This window comes from Mauremys reevesii, linkage group 12, assembly GCF_016161935.1.
Source record: "Mauremys reevesii isolate NIE-2019 linkage group 12, ASM1616193v1, whole genome shotgun sequence".
In the NCBI taxonomy this organism is placed as follows: Eukaryota; Metazoa; Chordata; order Testudines; family Geoemydidae; genus Mauremys; species Mauremys reevesii.
The window spans coordinates 39,056,881-39,077,679 of record NC_052634.1 but is presented as its reverse complement, the minus strand read 5'-3'; the positions used below and the strand labels follow the sequence as shown (position 1 = coordinate 39,077,679).

Genomic DNA, 20,799 nt, shown 5'->3' with positions numbered 1-20,799 from the left:
TGTTCCCCCTCGTTATCTGCCTCAAAAACTGATTCTTTAGTGCTCCTTACTGCCTTAGCAAACAAAGGTCACAAGGCTTCTCGCTCTAAACTACAGCTCTGTCAAGCCTCTGTCACATACCTTGGTTTTCTTCTCTCCCAGGGTTCCCGTATGCTCTCTCCCACCCGTGTCCAGGCTATCCTTAGCTTTCCCCGACCCTGCTCCCCACGCCAGGTCCGAAAATTTTTGGGCATGGCTGGATTTTGCAGGCAATGGATTCCCCAATATGCCTCCCTTGCAAAACCTCTCCAGGAACTCACTCGACTCTCTGTGCCTAATCCCATGCCATGGCCCCCTGAAGCAGACTCTGCCTTTGTTTCCCTCAAACAAGGTTTAGCTTCTGCCCCCGCTTTAGGGCTGCCAGACTATTCTAAGCCTTTTACCCTTTTCTGCCATGAACAATCTGGATGTGCACTTGGAGTTCTTACTCAGGTGCACGGAGAAAAGAACCGCCCAGTAGCTTATTTCTCTGCCACTTTGGACCCTGTGGCCCAAGGCCTACCCCCCTGCCTGCGTGCTGTGGCTGCCGCAGCGCCTAGTCGAAATGTCTGAATCCCTTGTCCTTCGCCTCCCCTTACTCTCATGGTCCTCACTCTGTGGAAACTCTGCTGTTACAGCGTAACACAAGCCACCTCTCCTCCGCCGCCTTACCAGGTACGAACTTCTACTGCTGTCGGCTTCAGATATCACCATAAAGCGTTGTTCTAATTTAAATCCTGCCAATATCCTTACCTTGTCTAATTATGGTGATCCCCATTAATGTCTAGCAACTGTGTCTGCTGTCACTGTCCCGCGCCCTGACCTTCCGATGTCCCTCTCCCTAACTCTGACCTTGTTTTGTTTACTGATGGTTCCTGTTTTCGAGACAGCCAAGGTCGTCTCCTTGCAGGATACGCTGTTGTGTCACTCTCTGAAACCCTTGAAGCTGCACCTTTACCTTCTGTGACCTCAGCACAAGTTGCTGAATTAGTCGCCTCACCCGTGCCTGCTTTTTGGCGGAGGGACGCTCTGCCACCATTTACACTGACTCCGCTATGCTTTTGGGGTTGTACATGACTTTGGCACCCTGTGGCAAGCTCGGGGTTTCCTCACCTCCGCTGGTACCCCCATTAAAAACGGCCCCTACATTGCTGCTCTCCTGTATGCAGTTTTACTTCCCTCTGCCCTAGCTATTGTTAAGTGCCCTGGCCACTCGACGGCAGATACTGATGTTGCTAAGGGTAACGATTTGCTGATGCCTCTGCTAAACATGCTGCTGCCATAGAACCTTCCCCAGATGCATTTCTAGGTTCCCTTTCTGTTTCTATAGCACCGCCGTCCCTCACTGACCTCACCCTACTCCAGGATTCTGCCCCAGAAGCCGAAAAGACTCCTGGGTTGCCCAGGGTTGCTCTTGCATCCTGATTCCCTTTGGCGTCGCCTACTGGTGCCTTTGTGGCTCCCTTTTCACTCTACCGTCTCTGGTCGCCCTGCTTCACGGTGTTTCGCATGTCGGAAAGGAGGGGATGGTCTCTGCTGTAACTAAGGTGGGATGGTGGGCCCCATTTCAGCTCTTTGCAGCCCGCCACTGTGCCGCCTGTACCACTTGTCAAAGCCACAATATTGGTAAACCTGTAAAAGTGGCTCAGGGATTCCGGGCCTGCCCAAGCACCTTCTTGCATTGGCAACTTGATTTTGTACAAATGCCCAAGTGCCAACGATATGAATTCATTTTGGTTATGGTATGTTTATTTTCTGGTTGGATTGAAGCCTTTCCTTGTCGCAAAGGCTGATTCACTGTCTGTTGCTAAATGTTTGTTAAATCATATTATGCCTGCCAAGGGAATTCCTGCCACTCTGTCCAGTGACCGTACACATTTTACTGGACAAATTGTTCAACACTTGATCGTATATTACATATCACACATCTGCTGCACTGTCCCTACCACCCACAAAGTGCAGGTGCTGTGGAAAGGCGAAATGGTGTACTTAAGAATAAGCTTGCTAAGATTTGTGCCTCCACAGGGTTAAGCTGGCCAGCAGCTTTACCACTAGCCCTTATGGAAATGCGATCCACTCCATCCCAAAGACATAAACTGAGTCCCTTTGAAATTGTTATGGACGCCCTATGCGAGCTGGGGCTACCATTACTCCAGTCCCAGACTTGAACTTGACTCACAGTACGCTCCTTCAATACTGCAAGGGATTAATGCAAGCTGTAAGTCACTTCCATTCACAGGTTCGAGCCGCCTGGCCGACGGAACCCACCTCCGACGCTTGCCACAACCTCGAGCCAGGAGACTGGGTCACGACGCACCATCATCGAAAAACACGCCTTGGAACCCCGGTGGAAGGGTCCTCATCAGGTACTGCTTACTACCCAGACGGCTGTTAAACTATCTGGCATCGCAGCGTGATACATGCTTCGCAGTGTAAGAAGACACCCTCCCGCGAACCAATCATCACCTCAGGACTGCGCAGAGTCAATTTTGACTCCAGAAGAAGACGCAGAGGAACAGCCTGCAATACCTTACAATCTACGCTCTCGTAAGGGTTGCCAGAAGCAGACGACAACCTAAAGCAAGGCCCACCAAAAGAAGCAGTAGTGAGCCTAGCGCCTGCTGCCTGGTGGATGTAAAACCGTGACTGCGGTTCCCTCAGTTGAGGTTGTCAGAACCAGAAGGGCCTTGCCTCCAACATGCACCTCTGGTGGCGCCTGTTCCTCGGCTGCTGGTGTCTTAAGGTCTGGGGAGCCCACAATGACAATTCTTTTATCCAGCAGCAAGTGTGGATAGCTCAGACCCTTAATATTTCTAAATGCTGGGTCTGCAGCCACATCCCAGCCCATTCTCAAGCTGGTATTCCTGTCCTGGCTATCCCACTCAATTCCCCAGATCTCACTGGAGGACCTCGTCCGTTTAACAAAACATGGAACAGCAATGACACTTGGGAAGCAGTGGAATAAATGTAACTAACTGGATAAGTGTGGTGGAGGGAAAGGGTCACTGGTGTTGGGTGTGTAATGGGACAGGGCTGGATCTGGGAAAAAGCCGTTGCCTTCAGCATATCGTGGCCAATGGTGTATGGGATTATTCAAACAAAACTAAAGAGTGGCGGGCTGGGTATGGAGATATGAATTTTTTCTCAACCTGGGATCAAACAGAAAAATCAATCTCATGTTCCCCTTACAGTAATCTTAGTAAAAATAATACAATTTTTCAATGCCATACAAACACTACCACTCCTCGTAAGGAGAATTACCCTGTCCCTTTGGAGGATATTACTCTCATTTGTAGACACCTATGTAATAAATGGGTGCAATCGACCCTTCCCGGCCTTAATAGGCCATCATTGGGTTTGTGGAACCAAAGCTTATACTGCATTACCAGCTAACTGGTCAGGTATCTGTTATCCCGCCCAACTCTTCCCACAATTCCGAGTGCTAGGTTCCTTCCCACGAGAACGCTCCGTAATTTCAGGCGAAAAAGAAGGGACTTACCAGATGCCCAATGGTATATAAATAACATAAGCCCCTTAACCTGGGAAGATGCCATTGGCGGTTCCCTTATCCCACTTGGGGGAGTAATACACCATGCAAAAAGGCTCCTGAGGTTACAAGCAGTAGTTGAAATAATGGCAAATGAAACCGGAGAGAGTTTAAAAACTCTGGCCAAAGAAACAGAGGCGATCCGACAGGTGGCCCTTCAAAACCGTCAGGCATTGGACATAGTGCTGGCGGCCAAAGGAGGGACCTGTGCACTCATTGGAAAAGAATGTTGTGTGTATATACCTGACAATACCAATGAGGTAATAGATCGCGCTAGCCACTTAGAACAAATCGCATATCTTCCCCATGAAGAGCCGAGTTCTTTATGGAAGTGGCTAAGCAACCTGTTCAATTTCTCTGGCATAGGAAACTGGTTGTTTCAGGGAGCCCTAACTATCCTGTTTGGAATCCTAGTGATTTTTGTATGTTTTCAGTTAATCTCCTGTTGTATCCAAAATTGTATAAAATATGCCACCCAGGTGACTGCCCCAAAACAGAGTACTAATATGATGATTTTAAATATTGCTGATGAACAAAAAAATAAAGAACGGTTAATATGTGGAACCCAGTCCATCGTTGGTCATGGCGAAGCGTGACCAAAAGGAGGGATTGTGAAAGTAGAATGAATTATATTACAAAAATAGATAGGATTAAAGAAATGCTGTCTGTACCTTTAAGGAAAATCGCTGGAATGCTGAAGTCCAGGTGTCAGGAAAACAGACATTAACATAAAACAATTGCACCGTTTAAGGGCAATTGTTGAAGCATTAGCCTTAGATCGATAGGAGTTAGTAAGGAAGTAGGATATGCATGCTATGCCCCAGGTGAATTTTGCTGTTTTACTCTTTTGTCCCTTTGTTTGATTTCCGCTCTTTTATCTGTATAAATAAGACTGTGTGGGCCTTGCATGGCCACTCACATTATCTGAGTGTTATTGGCGGAGCGCTGCGCTAATAAAAACAGAGTGGTCTGACAAATTGTGAGTCTTGATTCTAACTTTGACACCCCTGTCTGCACCCCTCTCCCCAGCAAGCAATGGCCCCACTCCCAGCCCCGGTTCTTGACTGCGGCTTCCGAGGGGCCACAGCCATGGCTAAGAGGGCACAGAGTGAAATGTTTGGGGACCCCTGGTTTAGGGTGATGTTCTCAATCACTTCTATGAAGTCCAATAAAAGCTATTCCTCACCCACCCACCCCTCCATCAGGACAGACTAGGTATGTTCTGCTGCCCTTCACTCATGCAGGAAGGATAATAACATTTAATTCCACTCAATCCTAAAGTGATTTGTAACCCACCACCAGCCAAAACTGGTCATTTTGGGAAAGCGGCCCCATCATGCTGCATACCTAGGCAGAGTAGGTGTGTCTACGCAAACACAGTCTGTTCCTGAAGTCTTTCCCCCAGCTACTCACTAGATGTGAGGGGGGAGCTCATTCAGCCCCTGCTTCTGCTTAGTATTTAAAAACTCCTTAGTGTCCCTAGCTCTGCTGGCCTTAGATTTTTCCTCCTGTCTTTTTCTTAACAAGTCCGATGAGGTGGCCGAGTGATTAAGGCGATGGACTGCTACTCCATTGTGCTCTGCACACATGGGTTCAAATCCCATCCTCATTGGATGCGTTTAGTCATTACTCCTCCTTTGTAGACAACCATGTTCCCCTTTAGTACAATGTTGCTTCTTGCAAACAAAAACCTTCTCAGAAACTCAGAACTCTCTTGCTTTAAATAAAATGTCTAAATCCCAGATTTCTTAAAAAAAGAAAAATTCTCTAGCCCTGTATTTCTTAATTTTTATCTCAAAAGGGAACATCCTCATCATCTCCTCCAAACACCCTGGGACCTGCCCAAATTATTAAAATACCCTCAACCCGAGCAAGGCCAGAGCAGTGAACCAGAGCTAGTGTCTAGGCCAAGCTGTTCTGAAGGAGGCAACTCAAACATTTTCTCCTGCTTCCTTGGCAAGCTCTGACTGAGAAAACAAAATTTCCCAAACTGAAAAACCAATACTAATCTGTTTGGGGATTTTGGTTTGAAAGTATTATTGTTATTATTCTCTTCTGATTTCTGAATCAGTTCAGTTCAGTCTTTGTCCTCCCAGTGTGTTTCCAGCTAAAACCACCTTGAGGGTACTGGACCACTGACCTATCACCCAAACTTTCAGTAACCCTTTATCAGTGCCTGCGAGTGTAATTTAAACCATAGGTCCATCTAGCTCTGAATCTTGTCTTCTGACAGTAGCCAATACCAGGTGCCCCAAAAGCCACTCCCCAAGGTACCACTGGGAGTTGAACCCAGGATCTTGTTTACAAAGCAGGTGATGTAACCAGCCAAGCCATGGAACCTGCTGTTACTTAAAGCAGCGTGTTTGCCCACACCTGACTCTCTGCTAATCCCCACTGGGCCCTGACAAGTGTTGCTCGTGTTTGGCTTCTGTAAAGCAGAGGAGCCGGTGAAGTTTTGCTCCCCAGGTGTGTGTGTGATTCTTTGGACAGGTCTACACTATGAAATTAGGTTGGTGTAATTACATTACTTAGGCTGGCAATGCAGTTCTATCAACCTAATCCCGGTGTAGATAGCAGCTCAGCTGTCAGAACTTTCTGGAGCTATGAAAGGGGAGGGGCCCAGCCTCTGTAGCAGAAATGCAGGGCAGGTGAGTTCACAGCAGGCATTGTGGGATACTGGTGGAGGCCAGTTATGGTGATATAATGACCAGCAGCATTTACACTGACAATTTGTCACTTTAAGTTTTCTGCAAAAAGCTCTAGGCCTCCCATTGAGGTGGTTTTATTTTGTCACCAAAACAGGGCAGTTTTGTCACCAGACATGGCATTGCAGTGTGTGCACCAGCCACAAGCTGCTGACTGAGGGAATTGTGTGTGTTTTTCACATACCTGAGCAATATAATGATGCTGAAATAACTTTGTAGTGCAGACCTGGCCAAAGATTCTCACACACACACACACACACAGAGCTTGCAAGGAAAACCTCACCTGCTCCTCTGCTTTGCAGAATCCAAACACAAGCAAAGCTTGTCAGGCCCTGGTGGGGATGGCAGGGAGTCAGGTGTGGCCAGACACTGAGTTTTAGCCACAAGCAGGCACCATGGCTTAGCTGGCTAAAGCACCTGCCTTGTAAACAGGAGATCCTGGGTCCAACTCCCAGTGGTGCCTTGTTGAGTACCTCTTGGGGCACCTGGTATTGGCTACTGTCAGAGAACTAAATGGGCTTTTGGTCCAGCCCAGTAGGGCTGTTTAAATTATACTGATAACAGAATTACTGAAAGTCTGAGAGTTAAGAGCTGATAGGTCAGTGGTCCAGCCCAACACAGATAAACCCCCCTCCCTCTGGGACAGGGGCAGGTCTGGGCTCTCACACCAAAGGGCTCATTGTGGCTGCCAGAATCTGTGAGCGGCTCATTTAGTTTGCACCGAGGGTTGAGTCCTGCTTCGTGCACCGTGTGTGAGAATGAAAATCCTAAACCGCCCTTTGAAATAACAAATGCAGCAGGACGTGTTATTGTCCCTGCCCCAAAGCAGACAGACCAATGGAGAAATGCCGTTGAGTCCAGGCTAATACTCCACTGCCATTTTACCTTGTTTGCTTGCTAAACTCCCTCCCTAACTTGAGGGCTGAGCTTGAGCTGAGATGTCTACACTGCAAATTTACCACCCCACGGCCCTAGCCTGGGAGCCTGCACTGGTACGGGGCTGCCGTGGGTGTTTCATCACAGTGTGGACATAGCCTGGCATTATGTCTACACTGCCATTAACACACCCAAGTCACTATTCTCAAACCCTGGGTCAGTTGATTCAGGCTTGTGGGGCTTGTGCTGCAGGGTTATAAAATTACAGTGTGGCCTCCGCGACCCCACGAGGGGTGAGGGTCTCGAAGCCTGCGCTCCAGTCTGAGCCCCAGGAGCCCAAATCAGATCATCCAGGCCAGCCGGGCCACAGGGATTTTATCACAGTATAGATGCCCTCTCAGGGTATGTCTACACTGCAATGTAAGCCCAGGGGTAAGGCGGTGGTTCTCAACCAGGGGTCCTGGGCCCGCTCAGGGGACACTAGCAGGTTTCAGGGGGGCTGCCAAGCAAGGCCGGCATTGGACTCGCTGAGGCCCAGGGCAGAAAGCTGAAGACCCAGCGCATGGGGCTGAAGTCCAGGGCCCTGAGCCCCACCACCAGGGCTGAAGCCAAGGCCTGAGCAATGTAGATTTGTGGGGCCCCTGTGGCATGGTGCCCCGAGAGGGGGAGAAAGTGCCCTGAGGCCTCAGCCAGAGGGTTGAGCCCTGACACACGACTGGCTCAGAGGGTCTCTGCCAGTCAGGAAGGGGGAGCAGCGAGGGAAGCCTGGCAACTGATGGCAGGAGGGGTGAAGAGGTTTGGAGTATGGTGGGGGAAGAAGCGCCTGGGACTGGATAACCTGGGGCTGGGCAGTCTCCACAGGGGACACCGGCTCCTCCTCTGCCCTTTCCACGCCCTCTTGCCAGTAGAGAATGACCACCCTGTCCCCACTCCCAGCGGCAGCCGTGTCTCAGGACTCTCCCAAGCTGCACCCACTAACTCTCTTCCCATTTGGGGTCTAGCTCCGGGTAACAATTTCCCACCAAGATGAACCCAGCTGGCTGCTGCCTGTTCTGGTGCGACAGGGTGGGTGAAAGACAGAACAGCAGCACTTCTCAGGCAGAATTTATTTTCTTCATGCAAAAAAAAAAAAAAGAAATTCTGCACTGGACGTGAATTCTGTGCGTACGCAGTGGCCCAGAATTCCCATGAGTAACTCACACCCGGCACAAACATAACCTGCTCACTCCCATCTCTGCTCCCTATGCGTCGAGTCCCAGAGCTGCTGCTGTCATTAACGCACACAGGCTTTCACTCCCGTCAGTGCTGGCATGACCCAATCCAGTTACAGGACTGAACCCTTATTCTCCCATCACATGGGACAGTCTCAGCTCAGGGGGAGATGAGAGGGGAAGTGGGTACAAATGGAAAAGACTCGTTGTAGCCATGTTGGTCCCAAGATATCAAAGAGAGATATTTTAATTGGATCTAAAAGAAATGACCTCACCCACCTTGTCTCTCCAAGAGATCTGAAAGTGGCAGAAGGAGACGAACAGGAAGACAGAGCTCAGGACTCTAAATCAAACATTTTCAAGCCCCTGGAAGAAACTACATTTCCCTTCTGCTCCAGGTATGTTTGTGTCCTATATGAGGGACCACCCCATTCCTCTCACAGCAGCAAGGGGAGACTGCAGCCAGCCCCAGATGGTCTTTCCCAAGCCTGGGATGTGTGTTGTGAGGACGTTTGTGTGTGGTGGGTGCATGGGCTGGGCACAGCTAGACCCATCTGCAGACTGGAAAGGGCAACTCTAGCACAGCTTGGGGGCCGTGGGCAGGGGTAGCAGTTTTGGAGCTGGGCCTCTGTCCCCATAGGTCCCATGGCAGATGGCTCTGGCAGCATCAAGTGGGTCCGTCACTGCAGGGGAAGGTGGGGTACTGTCTGTGATTGGAGTGAGGATTGGGAGGGGGGGTCCATGCTCCCCACCCCTCTGCAGAGCCCAGCAACTAGGGATTTATCCAGGGAAGTTAATTTTACTCTGGGGGACAATGAGCCGGCCACAAAAAGATCCTTGTGCCTTCGGTTCCACACTGGCCCCAGGAGTTTACTAGTTCTCCCTCCCCAGACTGCCGGGGGCAGCTAGGGATAATTAGTGGGTTATGGGAATTAGAAGTTGAAAATCCACTAAGAACAATGATATTTGTGTGTTTATTATTAAATCCCCAGACACCCACCAATCCCCGTCCTCCTTCCCATGAGCTATAAATATCTAAGGGACTCAGCTACTGATCCTGCAGTGAGTTCCTGCCCCTCCCCACTTTCTAAAGCAGCACTTTTAAGAACAGGCCAGGGAAACATGTAAATACTTTGAACCAAATTCCAGAAGCTGCTGAGCATGGACAAGATAAAATGGAACCAAGGTTCTGTCTCTCCAAGGACCTGGCCCCTAGTGCAAAATTACAGACACTCCCCAGAAATATGAAATGGCCACTTCATAACTGATAGAATGCTATTTATCTATTGACTTCTGGGAATCACCAATGAAAAAAAAAACCTAGTGAAGGTGATATTCTGAGGGAAAGATTTCACGTGTCTTTACAAATCAGTATAATCTAATCTGGAACTCTATACCCTGAAATGCCTAATTCGTAGCCCTACGGCAATTGCCTGGTGTCACTACAGGGCAGAATTAAGGTTGGTGCCTTAGCTGTGAATTTCCATCCCCTAGCATATTGCAATTGCTGTTAAGTGGGTTTGACAAAATACATTTTGTCTATTTCTTTCTGTTAATTTCAATTGATAGTGATATTTATTTTTAAGCCCTTTTTTCAATGTTTACAATTTCAATGTTCAGAGCTGTGGGAAGTTATGGGGGTCGTCAGACAACAATTATTTAATAACAGTAACTGTTGCGATTCCAAAAACCAAATCATAGAACTATTCAAAGAGAAATTGTCAATGTCACATGCAAAATATACAGTGTAAATATCCTTAAATCAAACTGGACTTTCTCCAGAAGCATTTCTGTATATTACCTACAGAAATAGTTTTTCATCTGTGCGTACAGTGAAATCAACATTGACTGCAAGTTATTCATAACAATCCAATCCTTTCAAGCATCATTTTAAGTAATGAAGTACTTGAATTCCATCACTTCCTGGACTGTAATGCTCCATTTCAGGATAATTACACCCTCCCTGTGATGTATTTCACTCTTAGTACCGTAACCCCCTCATGATGTAGCTCCTGTCTGGGAGCTCTGCTGAGGGCAGTAGCATGATCAGAAGGTGACACTCTGACACGCTCCCTGAAATCTAAATAGCCCCAGTGTGAGACAGTGATTAACGCAGGTACCTTAGGGGCTGCAGCGCCAACCCCCTGCCTTGACGAGGGGGGTGAAGAATTGCAGTAGAAATCGGTTAGGCTGGGAGAGGGCACAACTGATGTGGGACTGGGAGCCGATTTGTCCAACAGGACTGGGTAGAGGCACTTCAATGTATTTTCCCCCATTAAACACCCTGCCATGTATTTAATTTAGAAACTTTTCCTTCACATTTAAACACCTTGGAGCTAAGCTGGGTTGATGCATTTCCACTTACAGTGGTACAGTTTTAATTAGGTGCTTAATCAGATGCTCATGCAACACAAAGCAGTCAATAATGGGTGAGCTTTCATGAATTAACTTGTCTGTGTGCTGTGCATCGCTTTAAAAAAAAGATGGTGAGAGTGAGTGTCAAAATTTTAGGCATTAAGAAATGGAAATTAGGTGTCAGTTCAGTTCTCATGCGTTTAGCCCTTTGGCCCTCAAAAGTGCTTTTGGCTCTGTGACATTGCTTTATCCGCCCCACCAGAAAATGCTGTAGGTAACCAGGTCATTACAGCCGACCTTCACGAGGTATCATTCTACCAGCTAGGTGCCAAAATTCAAATGGTTCTGTTTGTTTATCTTTCATTCCGCTTTGCAATTCTTAGATCCCATTTACAAACTGGAACTGAAATAACCAAGACAAGTTAAGAAGGGAGCGGCATCGGGCATAGGTGGGGGTAAAACAATAAAGGGAAAGAACTGACTATGCAAAAAGGAACATCCCAAACTATCAGACCCCAGACTCCCGCCCAACTGAACCCACCCCAGCCAGGCATATCAAGCTGGGCCTGTGAAAAATCGCCCAGCCTGTGTGGCAGCGAATGCTGCGTGTTCCAGATGGAGCTATGGTGTGTGCGTCTGCTCTGCTGACGTGCTGCTTTGGTACGGAAGGCACCACGGCCACAGGGAGCAGAGACATGGACTCCTACAAAACAAAATCCCAGATACACCTCCAACATCCCATCCCCTTCCCCACCTCCCCACTGTCTGCCATCCTCTCCCCAACCTCCGCATGGCCATTCTCAGCCATTGCTAACAGTTCCTTCCAGCCTTCAGCACTATAAATAAATAAAACATGGTGTTACAAACGGTAGATGGTGCCAGAGAAACCTGGCATTTGATACAGGCATCTGATACAGTTCCACATGGGAAACTAGTTGTTAAATTGGAGAAGATGGGGATTAATATGAGAGCTTAAAGGTTAATAAAGAATTGGTTAAAGGGGAGTCTACAAGGGGGTCATACTGAACGATGAGTTGTCAGGCTGGAGGGAGGTTACTAGTGGAGTTCCTCAGAGATCAGTCTTGGGACCAATCTTATTCAACATTTTTATTAGTGGCACAAAAAGTGGGAGTCGGGCACAAAGCTGGGAGGGATTGCCAATGTGGAGGACAAGACAATCATACCAGAAGAACTGCATGACCTTGAAAGCTGGAGTAATAGAAATGGGATGAAAATTAATATTGCAAAATTATGCACTTAGGGACTATTGACAAGAATTTTGCAATGAGCGGGGGACTTATCAGTTGGAAGTGATGGCGGAGAAAGACCTAAGTGCATTGGTTGATCACAGGATAATTATGAGCTGCCAGTGTGGTGTGGCCGTGAAATAGGCTAATGCAGTCCTAGGATGCATCAGGCGAGGTATTGCCAGTAGACACAGGGAAGGGTTAGTACTTCTGGCCTTAAAGTCTATGAGTCTATAAGCTGTGCCTTGCGTTGCACAGACACTGCTGGAGCTCAGGACCCATCGTGCTGCGCACGGCAGAGACCCTGACTGAGATCAGCACCCGCGTTGCGCTGGGCGCTGCACAGACAGAGAGGGACAGTCCTTGCTCAGCTCTGGAATGGTCTTACAAGAGGGGCTGTGGAGTCTCTGTCCCTGGAAGTTTTTAAGAGCAGTGTGACGAAGTGGGGCTCTTCTTAATGTTTCCTCTGAATACTGTGTGGGTGCCTCAGTTTCCCCTAGGCATTTCTTAAGTCTCCAGTGTGCATAAATGGCCGACACTTTGTATCCTAGCAACAAATGGCTGGGGCCCTTCCCCCCCGCAAGGGGATGGCTAAAGGTGAACAGAGAGATCAGGTGACCTCCTGGCCCGGCAAAGAGACAAAGCCCAGAGGGGGAGGGGCTGGAGGGGGTTTCAGTTTGGGAGCTGGCTGGGGACGAGGAGTGAGGGCAGATGTGGGGCTCTGCCTCGCTGGGCCCCAGAATGGACCCGGCCGAGGGGTCCAGTTCTCTGTATCTACAAGCTCAGTTTTAGACCGTGTTCCTGTCATCGAATAAACCTCTGTGTTACTGGCTGGCTGAGAGTCATGTCTGACTGCGAAGTGGTGGGGCAGGACCCTGTGGCTTCCCCAGGACCCCACCTGGGCGGGCTCGCTGTGGGAAGCACACAGAGGGGCATATGTTGAATGCTCCAAGGAGAGACCCAGGAGGTGAAGCCGTGTGAGCTTCTTACTCTGGAGACAGTCTGCTCCAAGGGAGAGGAGGCTCCCCAAAGTCCTGACTGGCTTCGTGAGGAGCAGTTCCAGAGCATCGCCCGGGGACTCCGTGACAAGCAGGTAGGACAAAGCTCTGTCAGAGAGAATCTACACAGACTTGGTCCTGCCTTGGCAGAGAGAGCTGGACTTGATGACATCTTGAGGTCCTGTCCAGCCCGACATGTCTCTGATGCTATGAAATAGATACGTATAAAACACAACATACAGAGGAAGTGAGCTGTAGCTCACGAAAGCTCATGCTGAAATAAATTTGTTAGTCTTTAAGGTGCCACACGTACTCCTGTTCTTTTTGCGGATACAGACTAACACGGCTGCTACTCTGAAACATACAGAGTAAAACCCACAACATGTCAGGCAATTCAGGGGAAAAAAAGCAACAAAAACCACAGCATAAAATGACAATACAAAGGAAAAGAAAACAACACAATGCTCACTAATACACCCTAGGACGAAATTACACAATGAAAAAGAGCTCAGCTCAAACCAGCACAACACAGGCACCAAATACACTGAGGCAAAACAATGCACCATAAAACTATGCAACACAAGATGGTGCAGTCACAAATGGCACCATGCAAAACAGCTCAGCATAGAACAGGGCACAGCACAAAACAGAAATATTTCAGTGTAGGCCTGGAAGGGATCTTGAGAGGGCGTCTACTCCAGCCTCCTGTGTTGAGGCAGGACCAAGTATCCCTAGACATTCCCTGATTCGTGTACCTCTAACCTGGTCTTAGAAACCTCCAGTGAAGGAAATGCCACAACCTCCCTTGGAAGCCAATGCAAGGCAGACACAGCCCAAAACAAGCTGTACACACACATGCTGGGCTTAGGGTTAAGGGGAGAGGCAAGAATTTAAACAATCTGGGTTCAGTTCCCAGTTTTGTCCCAAATTCTCCATGCAAACTTGAGCAAATTACTTCAGCTCCCGGAGCTTCAGTTTCCCCATCTGTAAAATTGGGGGTTGCCTCCCACCATTGGCCTATTTAGCCTCTGAGCTTTTGTGGCAAGGCCCCTGTGGGCACGTCTCACGCTGCAGTCAGACACCGGCGGCTGGCCCGTGCCCGCTGACTTGAGCTCACACGGCTCAGGCTGTGGGGCTGTTTAATGGTGGTGTCCATGTTCGGCTGGGGCTGCAGCCCAAGGTCTGGCACCCTCCCACCTCGCAGGGTCCTACAGCCTGGCTCCAGCCCAAGCCCAGACATCTACCCGGCAATTAACCAGCCCCTTCGCCTGAGCCCTGTGAGCCTGAGGCAGCTGCCATGGGCCAGCTGGGGGGGTTTAACAGCAGGGTAGAGATACCCTGGGTGTCTGTTCAGCACCTGTCACAATGGGGACCCTGACCTTGGTCAGTGTCTGTGCAGAGCCCTGACCAACAGGGGGCCTGACCTCAGTCGGGGGCTCTGCAACTCCCGGCATTACAGGATCCCGGATTTTGTGTGGGGTCCCTGCAGCACCTGGCAAAATGTGGGGCCAGGAGCTCTGTCAGGGTCTGTGCAGTGCCCAGTACAGTGGTGGGGCGTGATCTGGGTTGGGATCAGTGCAGTGCGAGGCCCAATTGGGACACAGATCTCAGTCGAGGTCTCTGAAGTGCCCAGCACAATGGATGCAGCACTTTGAGTCGCAGTCGTTCGCTGCCTGGCACAAGGGGGGCCGTGATCTCGGTCCAGGTCTCAGTTTTACCTGGCACAACAGTGGGGTCTGATCTCACCTGGGGTCTCTGCAGCACCTGGCAGATCAGGTCCCAGATCTCAGCTGGGGTCTCTGCAGCACCTGGCAGAACAGGGCCACGCTCAGTACGATAAGAGCCCTGATCTCAGTCACACACCTGGAGAGAAAAGCAGGAAGATTTTTGAGAATTCGGTATCAGTATTTCAGAATAGAGGAGAAAATGGGGCACAAATTAAATATTTGCCAATGTAAGGGACAAACATTAACATCTGGGGCGATTTTATGTCACCATTCAACCACTCAAGAGAAAAGAGGGGAAATTTGAGGCGATTATACAGCGATATTGAATCAACAACAGACTGGAATGGATTCTTCTTGCCTCACATTCCCATGGCCGGCAGGGAGCCCTGGGTGATGTGGCTTTGACAGGGGAAAGGAGGGGGCTGGAGTCAGGTGGTCCCTGGCTGTGACTGAGAAAGTCACTGGCTGGGGGTCTGGGAATGTAACTGGGGCGGGGGCTGCTGGGTTGGGCGGGGAGGGGGAGTAGCTGGACTGGGAAACCTGGGGCTGGGCCGTCTCCATGGGGGACGCTTGCTCCTCCCTCCCCTTCCTGGCCCTTCCCAGGCCCCGGTGCCAGCAGAGAGAGGCCCCCCGCCCAGAGGTGTCCCTGTCTCAGGCCCCCCCAGCCTCTGCCCAGCTCAGGAATCCCTCGGGGGAACCATTTCCCACCCGCACCAGGACAAATCCCTGCAGGGAAAGGGGGGAAACCCCCAAACCCGCGCTCTGAACTGGACACTGGCGACGGGGAGAGAAAATGGGGCACAATCGGGGGGGGGACCGGGAACTTCTCCGGGGTTTGGGGGAGGGGGGGTCACCCTGGGGGCTGCTCGTGGCTCTCTAGGGAGAAAGGGGGCGGGGCGGGGGGCGGGGGGTCCCCACGGGGGGGGCAGCGGTAAATCCGAGGGGGTCTCAGCCCCCTTTCTCCCCGCTCCTCGGGGTCACTGGCTCCCCGGCCATGTCCGGGCTGCACCGACACTTCCCCCCGCCCCGGTCCCAGCCCCCCCGGGACCCCCTCGCCCGGTCTCACCGCCGGCAGCCCACGCCGGGACCCTGGCGGCTGCAGCTCCGCCTCCCTCGCCAACGTCACTTCCGGTCCTGGGAGCGCGATGAACTACATCTCCCAGCCTGCCCCGGGGGCGCTTCCGCCCTCCCCAGCCCAGGGAAGGGAGGTCCCCGGGGCCAGCCTGACCCTCCCCCCCCCGCGCCTCCTTCCCCCGGCCCCGCCCCCTCCCCCAGCCGGTGCCTCTCAGACCCCCCCCCCCCCGCCTGTTCCCGGGGAGCGGCAGAGCCGGGGGGGCTCGTGACCCCCCCGTAATAACCGGCCCCGACCAGCCCCCGGCCCCGACCCCGCCCGGCAGGAGCGTGTCCGCCCCACGCGTGTCCCCGGCCCCCGCGCTGCCCCCGGCCCCGGCCCCGCTGCCGCACACAGGGGCGGGGGCCGGGGAAGGTGTGGCCACGCAGGGGGGTTGGGACACAGGGGCGGGGGCCGGGGACGGTGTGGCCACGCAGGGGGGTTGGGACACGCGGGGAAGCGGGGACCCGCCTCAGCCCGGAGGGGGCAGGAGAGGGGCCGGGTCTCCCCAAGGGAAAAGCGGGGGCGGGGGCTGGTGGGGGGAGCGGGAGGAAGGAGGCCGGAGCCGGGAGCGCACAGAACCGGGAGCATCAGCCCCCGGCAGCTCCGGAGAGACCAGACGCTGCCGCCTCCATCCGGAGCTGGGAGCTGAGCAGCTGCTGCTTCCCCAGCGGGGTCTGTGCGGGGGGGAGCCCGACATTAACCCCTCCGGGCCCGGGCGGGGGCTTCTCTGGCTGCAGTGGGGCCAGCTCAGGTCGGGTTATTGGGGGGTGGCTGGTGGGTTCCTGCTGGAGGGGGAGGGGCAGTAAACACTGACGAGGTGGCAACTTCTGGGGAGTTAGGTCTGGGGGGGGCAGGGAATCCGCTGGGTGAGGAGAGGGAGGGGACAGAGTGTGACAAACCTGCTGGGACTTGTTTAACGGGGGCCTAGATCCTCAGAACAAACGCTTGGGTGTTGGGGGAGAAAATTCCCTAATTTGTGAAACAGGAAACAGACAAAGCAACCCCCTGGGTGGGGCTGGGAAACCTGACCAGACTTCCAGTGCCGAACCCCTCAGCCTGCGAGCCAGGGGCTGGTGTGACATGGGAAGGGGGCACCCACCCGGGAGGTGTAGGGAAGATGTCCTGGCCCCTCACATCCAGCTGCTGGCAGTGGGGAGGGTGTTGGGTTCCTACCATGGAGCTGGATCAGCCTCTGGCTCGTAGCCGTGTGATGGATCTGCTGGCAGAGACAAGGGGTCTCTCTTTGTTCTCTCACCCTGGTGCCCCCCGGCTCCTCTCAGCAGTGTGGGGATAGGACTGTGCTGACTGTCTCTGTCTCAGAGCTTCCATTTGATTGGGTCCTTTCCTCCATGACTAGTGGGGCAGCAGGTGTTGGACTCTTGCTCTTTCAGGGGCCGGTGACCTTCCAGGAGGTGGCTGTGTATTTCACCAGGGAAGAGTGGGCTCTGCTGGACCCCACTCAGAGAGCCCTCTGCAGAGACGTCATGCAGGAGAACTATGAGAATGTGACCTTGCTGGGTAAGGATTCCCGTCCCCTCCCTTCTTAGAAGAGGAAATGAAGAGTTAAGGTTCATGGCACCCCCACAATGCCACCTCTGCTCTGCCCTGTTTCAGCATCACCCCAACATGCCAGAGAGACACACACTAGCCCTCTCCCCTCCCCGGTTACAGAGCGCTCTGGGAACAGAGCAGTGCAGCAGAAAGTCTCACGACTTCTCTTTGCTAAGATAATATTCGGGTTCGTCTCCGTCATAGCAAATAGAAGCTTCCTCTCCCTGGCCTGCTCTCCAGTGCTGAACCTCCTGCACACAGACCAGCTGAGACTGTCAGTGTTACCACCTCTTTGCCCTCAACCTGAGTTTTCCTTTTGAGTCACTGCTTCACTTACCCCTCACTGAGCCCCACAGATCACTCGAACATACGCCCCCAGGGTGCTGACAACCCCCATGGCAAGAACACGCCCTTGGGCACCTTTGCTGACACAGCCTACAACACTCAGCACAGAAATGAGGCAGAATTGGCCCCCCAAGTTTCACATGCACCTCTCTGCATAGCACAGGCACAGCTGCTGCAACCCATCCCTCCGTCAGCCAGTCACAGCTCCAGCTGGCCCCGTGCACACAGCTGGAGGCATGCGGATAGATGCTGGGATTCCCACCTGTGAACACAGCACAGACAGTGGCACGTTCTCTTAGTCTTTCCTCAGATCGATTATAGGTTCGTAGCTTTGAAGGCCAGATGTGACTATTAGGTCATCTACTCTGATGTCCTTTATACCACAGACCATAGAATTCATCCCGTTACTGCTGCATTGAGCTGAATACCTGAGTCCCTGTGGCAGTTTGTTAACCTTTGCACAGGCCACACAGAACCATCCTCAGTGGTTCTTGCCAGCTGCAGGGTTAAGGGTTGGGGGCAAAGTTAAGGTTGCATTGGAGGGGGGGCGTTAATATTAACTTCTCATTTCCTGGTTCGCAGAGGTTTAAGTTTAGTCACCATCTATACCAGAGGTAGGCAAAGTACCCTCCTGCCTCCCTTGTTTTCTTTCCCTTGAGCAGGGTTTCCAGTTTCCAAACCCTACGTGATCTCCCAGCTGGAAGGAGGGGAAGAGCCGTGGGTCCTGGATCTTCAGGGTTCAGAGGAAAGTGAGATCCTGAGAAGTCCCTGGACAGGTGAGGAAACATGAAATCAACCCAGAAACTGTCAGTGCCTGAGAGAACCAGCTGGGATTCCCCACACAGACTCTGTGAGCTCAGGACAGTCCCCAGCAGATCTCACTCCTGGCTTCCTACAGATGATGACTGACAGCTTGGCTGGAGCTCCCTCCCTTCCTGCTGAGTGTTTGGATGGGATGTGGGCAGGGCCGGCCTTGGGGAAATGGCACCCTGGGCAAACTTGCATTTTGGTGCCCCTGGCTCCCATGGGTGTGGCACCCCCCCTTCCCTCTGTCCCCCATGGGCTCCCCAGGCCCCTCCCCCTCCCTCCCCCCAGCCCCGCCACTGCGCCCCCCACGCACCAAATACCTGCTCCCCCTTCGCTCCGAACTACTGCCCTCTCCAGCCCCTCCCAACCCCTGCCCCCTCCTGTGCCCCTAAGCCCTGCACTGTGCCCTTTCACCCCAACCCCTTCCCCTCCCTCATGTGCCCCTAAGCCCAGGACTGTGCCCCCTTCACTCATACCCCCTGCACCTCCCTCCTGCACCCTGAACCCCTGCATGGTGCATACCCCTGCACCCCAAACCCTGCCTCCTGCACCTCAACCCCTGCCCCTTCCTGAGCCCTCAGCCCCTGCACTGTGCCCCCTTTGCCCCAAATGCCTTCTCCCCCGCCTGCACCCCTAATCCCGACACCCCCTTCAATTCTAACGTCTGCCCCCGCACCCCAACCCCTGCCCCTCCTGAGCCCCCAGCCCCTGCACTGTGCCCCATTTGCCCCTAACCCCTGCATCCTCCTGCACCCAAGTGGGGAACCTGACCTAGACTCACAAAGCAGCTGGCATTGCTGCTCGCTCCCCCACTGGACTGCTGCTCCCCCGCCCCACGCAGCCCTGGGGGGCTGGGAGAGGGGAGCAAGGAGCGACGTCAGGGCTTCCTGCACCCAGGTCACTTTCCCTGCAGGCTGTGTAAGGGGAGGGCAGGAGAGCAGCTGCTCCTGATGTCTTAGCTCAGCCCAGGTGGGGAAGTGACCTGGATGCAGGGAGCCCTGGTGTGTGTTGAGGGGAGGATATGAAGGAGTGTGTGTGTGTTGAAGGGAGTGAGTGAAGGACTGTGTGTGTGTGTATGTTGAAGGGAGTGAGTGAAGGACTGTGGGATCCTCTCCTAACACTGTCCAACTCCCCTGCTGGCAGGATCCCTTTCTATTCCTTTCTTCCCTCTGAGCAAAAGATGTGCACTTTTTCCTCACTGGAAATTGAACCCAGGCTGTTTGGGTGAAAACCAGGACTCATAACCACTAGACTATATGGAACTTGCATAATTAAGAACATATTTACACATTCACATTCATTAACATTTAAAAGTGGCCATTCAAAAAACTTCAAAAACAGACTTCAACGAGAAATTGCAGAGTTACAATTTATTTACAAACATAACACTATTAATTTGAGCTTGAATAGGGACTGGGAGTGACTTGCTCACTATAAAAGCAATTTTCCCTCTCTTGGTATTGACACCTCCCCATCAATTATTGGCAGTGAACCACATCCACCCTGACTGAATTGGCCTTCAACACTGGTTCTCCCCTTGTAAGGTAACTTCCTTCATGTCATGTTCCACAAATATTTATGCCTGTATTTGCAATTTTCACCCAAGGCATCTGAAGAAGTGGGCTTTTTACCCACGAACGCTTTTGCCCAAATAAATCCGTTAGTCCTTAAGGTGCCACCGGACTCCTCGCTGTTTTTGTGAAATAAAAGCAAAACGCATTCTAAGCTGATCTTAACCCTTTCAGTGCCCTTACAAACTTAGATGCTTCTCACCACAGGCTGCCTGGTTGCTTGTTTTACACTGACTTGTGAAATTGTCCAAAGTGCTTGGGAAAGCTGCTCAGATTTCAGCCGGGCTCTCCCCTTTGATCAGCGCGTCAGTTGCTTGGTGTGGTGATGTCTGTAGGTGGAGCTGGAGAGAGAGGAAAAGCCTGGTGAATGTCTCTCCTTTTATCATGTCCTTTCTTCCCTCTTGGCTTTGCCCCCCACCCCTTCAGAGTCAGGTGAGCATCACTGCGTCTCTCCAAGCAAGGCTGAGCAATTCCCCTCGTGTGGCCTCGTGCAGGTGAGTCATTGCGTTGTAGCTCCCTTGCTGGGCAATGGCTATTGATGGGTTGTTTGACACCCTGTCCGGGCATTGGTTACTTTCCTTGCTGTTGCCACTGGGGAGCTAATATCTGGCTGATTCCCCCAACTTACAGCCTAGTGACAACCACACTACACAATTCTCATAATGTCATATGCATGAATGGTCTACATAGATGGGTAGAGAAATGACTTGCAGCAGATCATATCCTT

General features: G+C 51.9%; 1 non-coding gene across 1 annotated transcript; it reads left to right on the top strand.

Moving 5' to 3' along the window:
* The first annotated feature begins 5,095 nt into the window (after window positions 1-5,095).
* TRNAS-GCU lies at window positions 5,096-5,177 on the top strand. The gene has a single exon. It is a non-coding gene; the product is annotated as a tRNA-Ser (tRNA).
* Window positions 5,178-20,799: the final 15,622 nt, after the last annotated feature.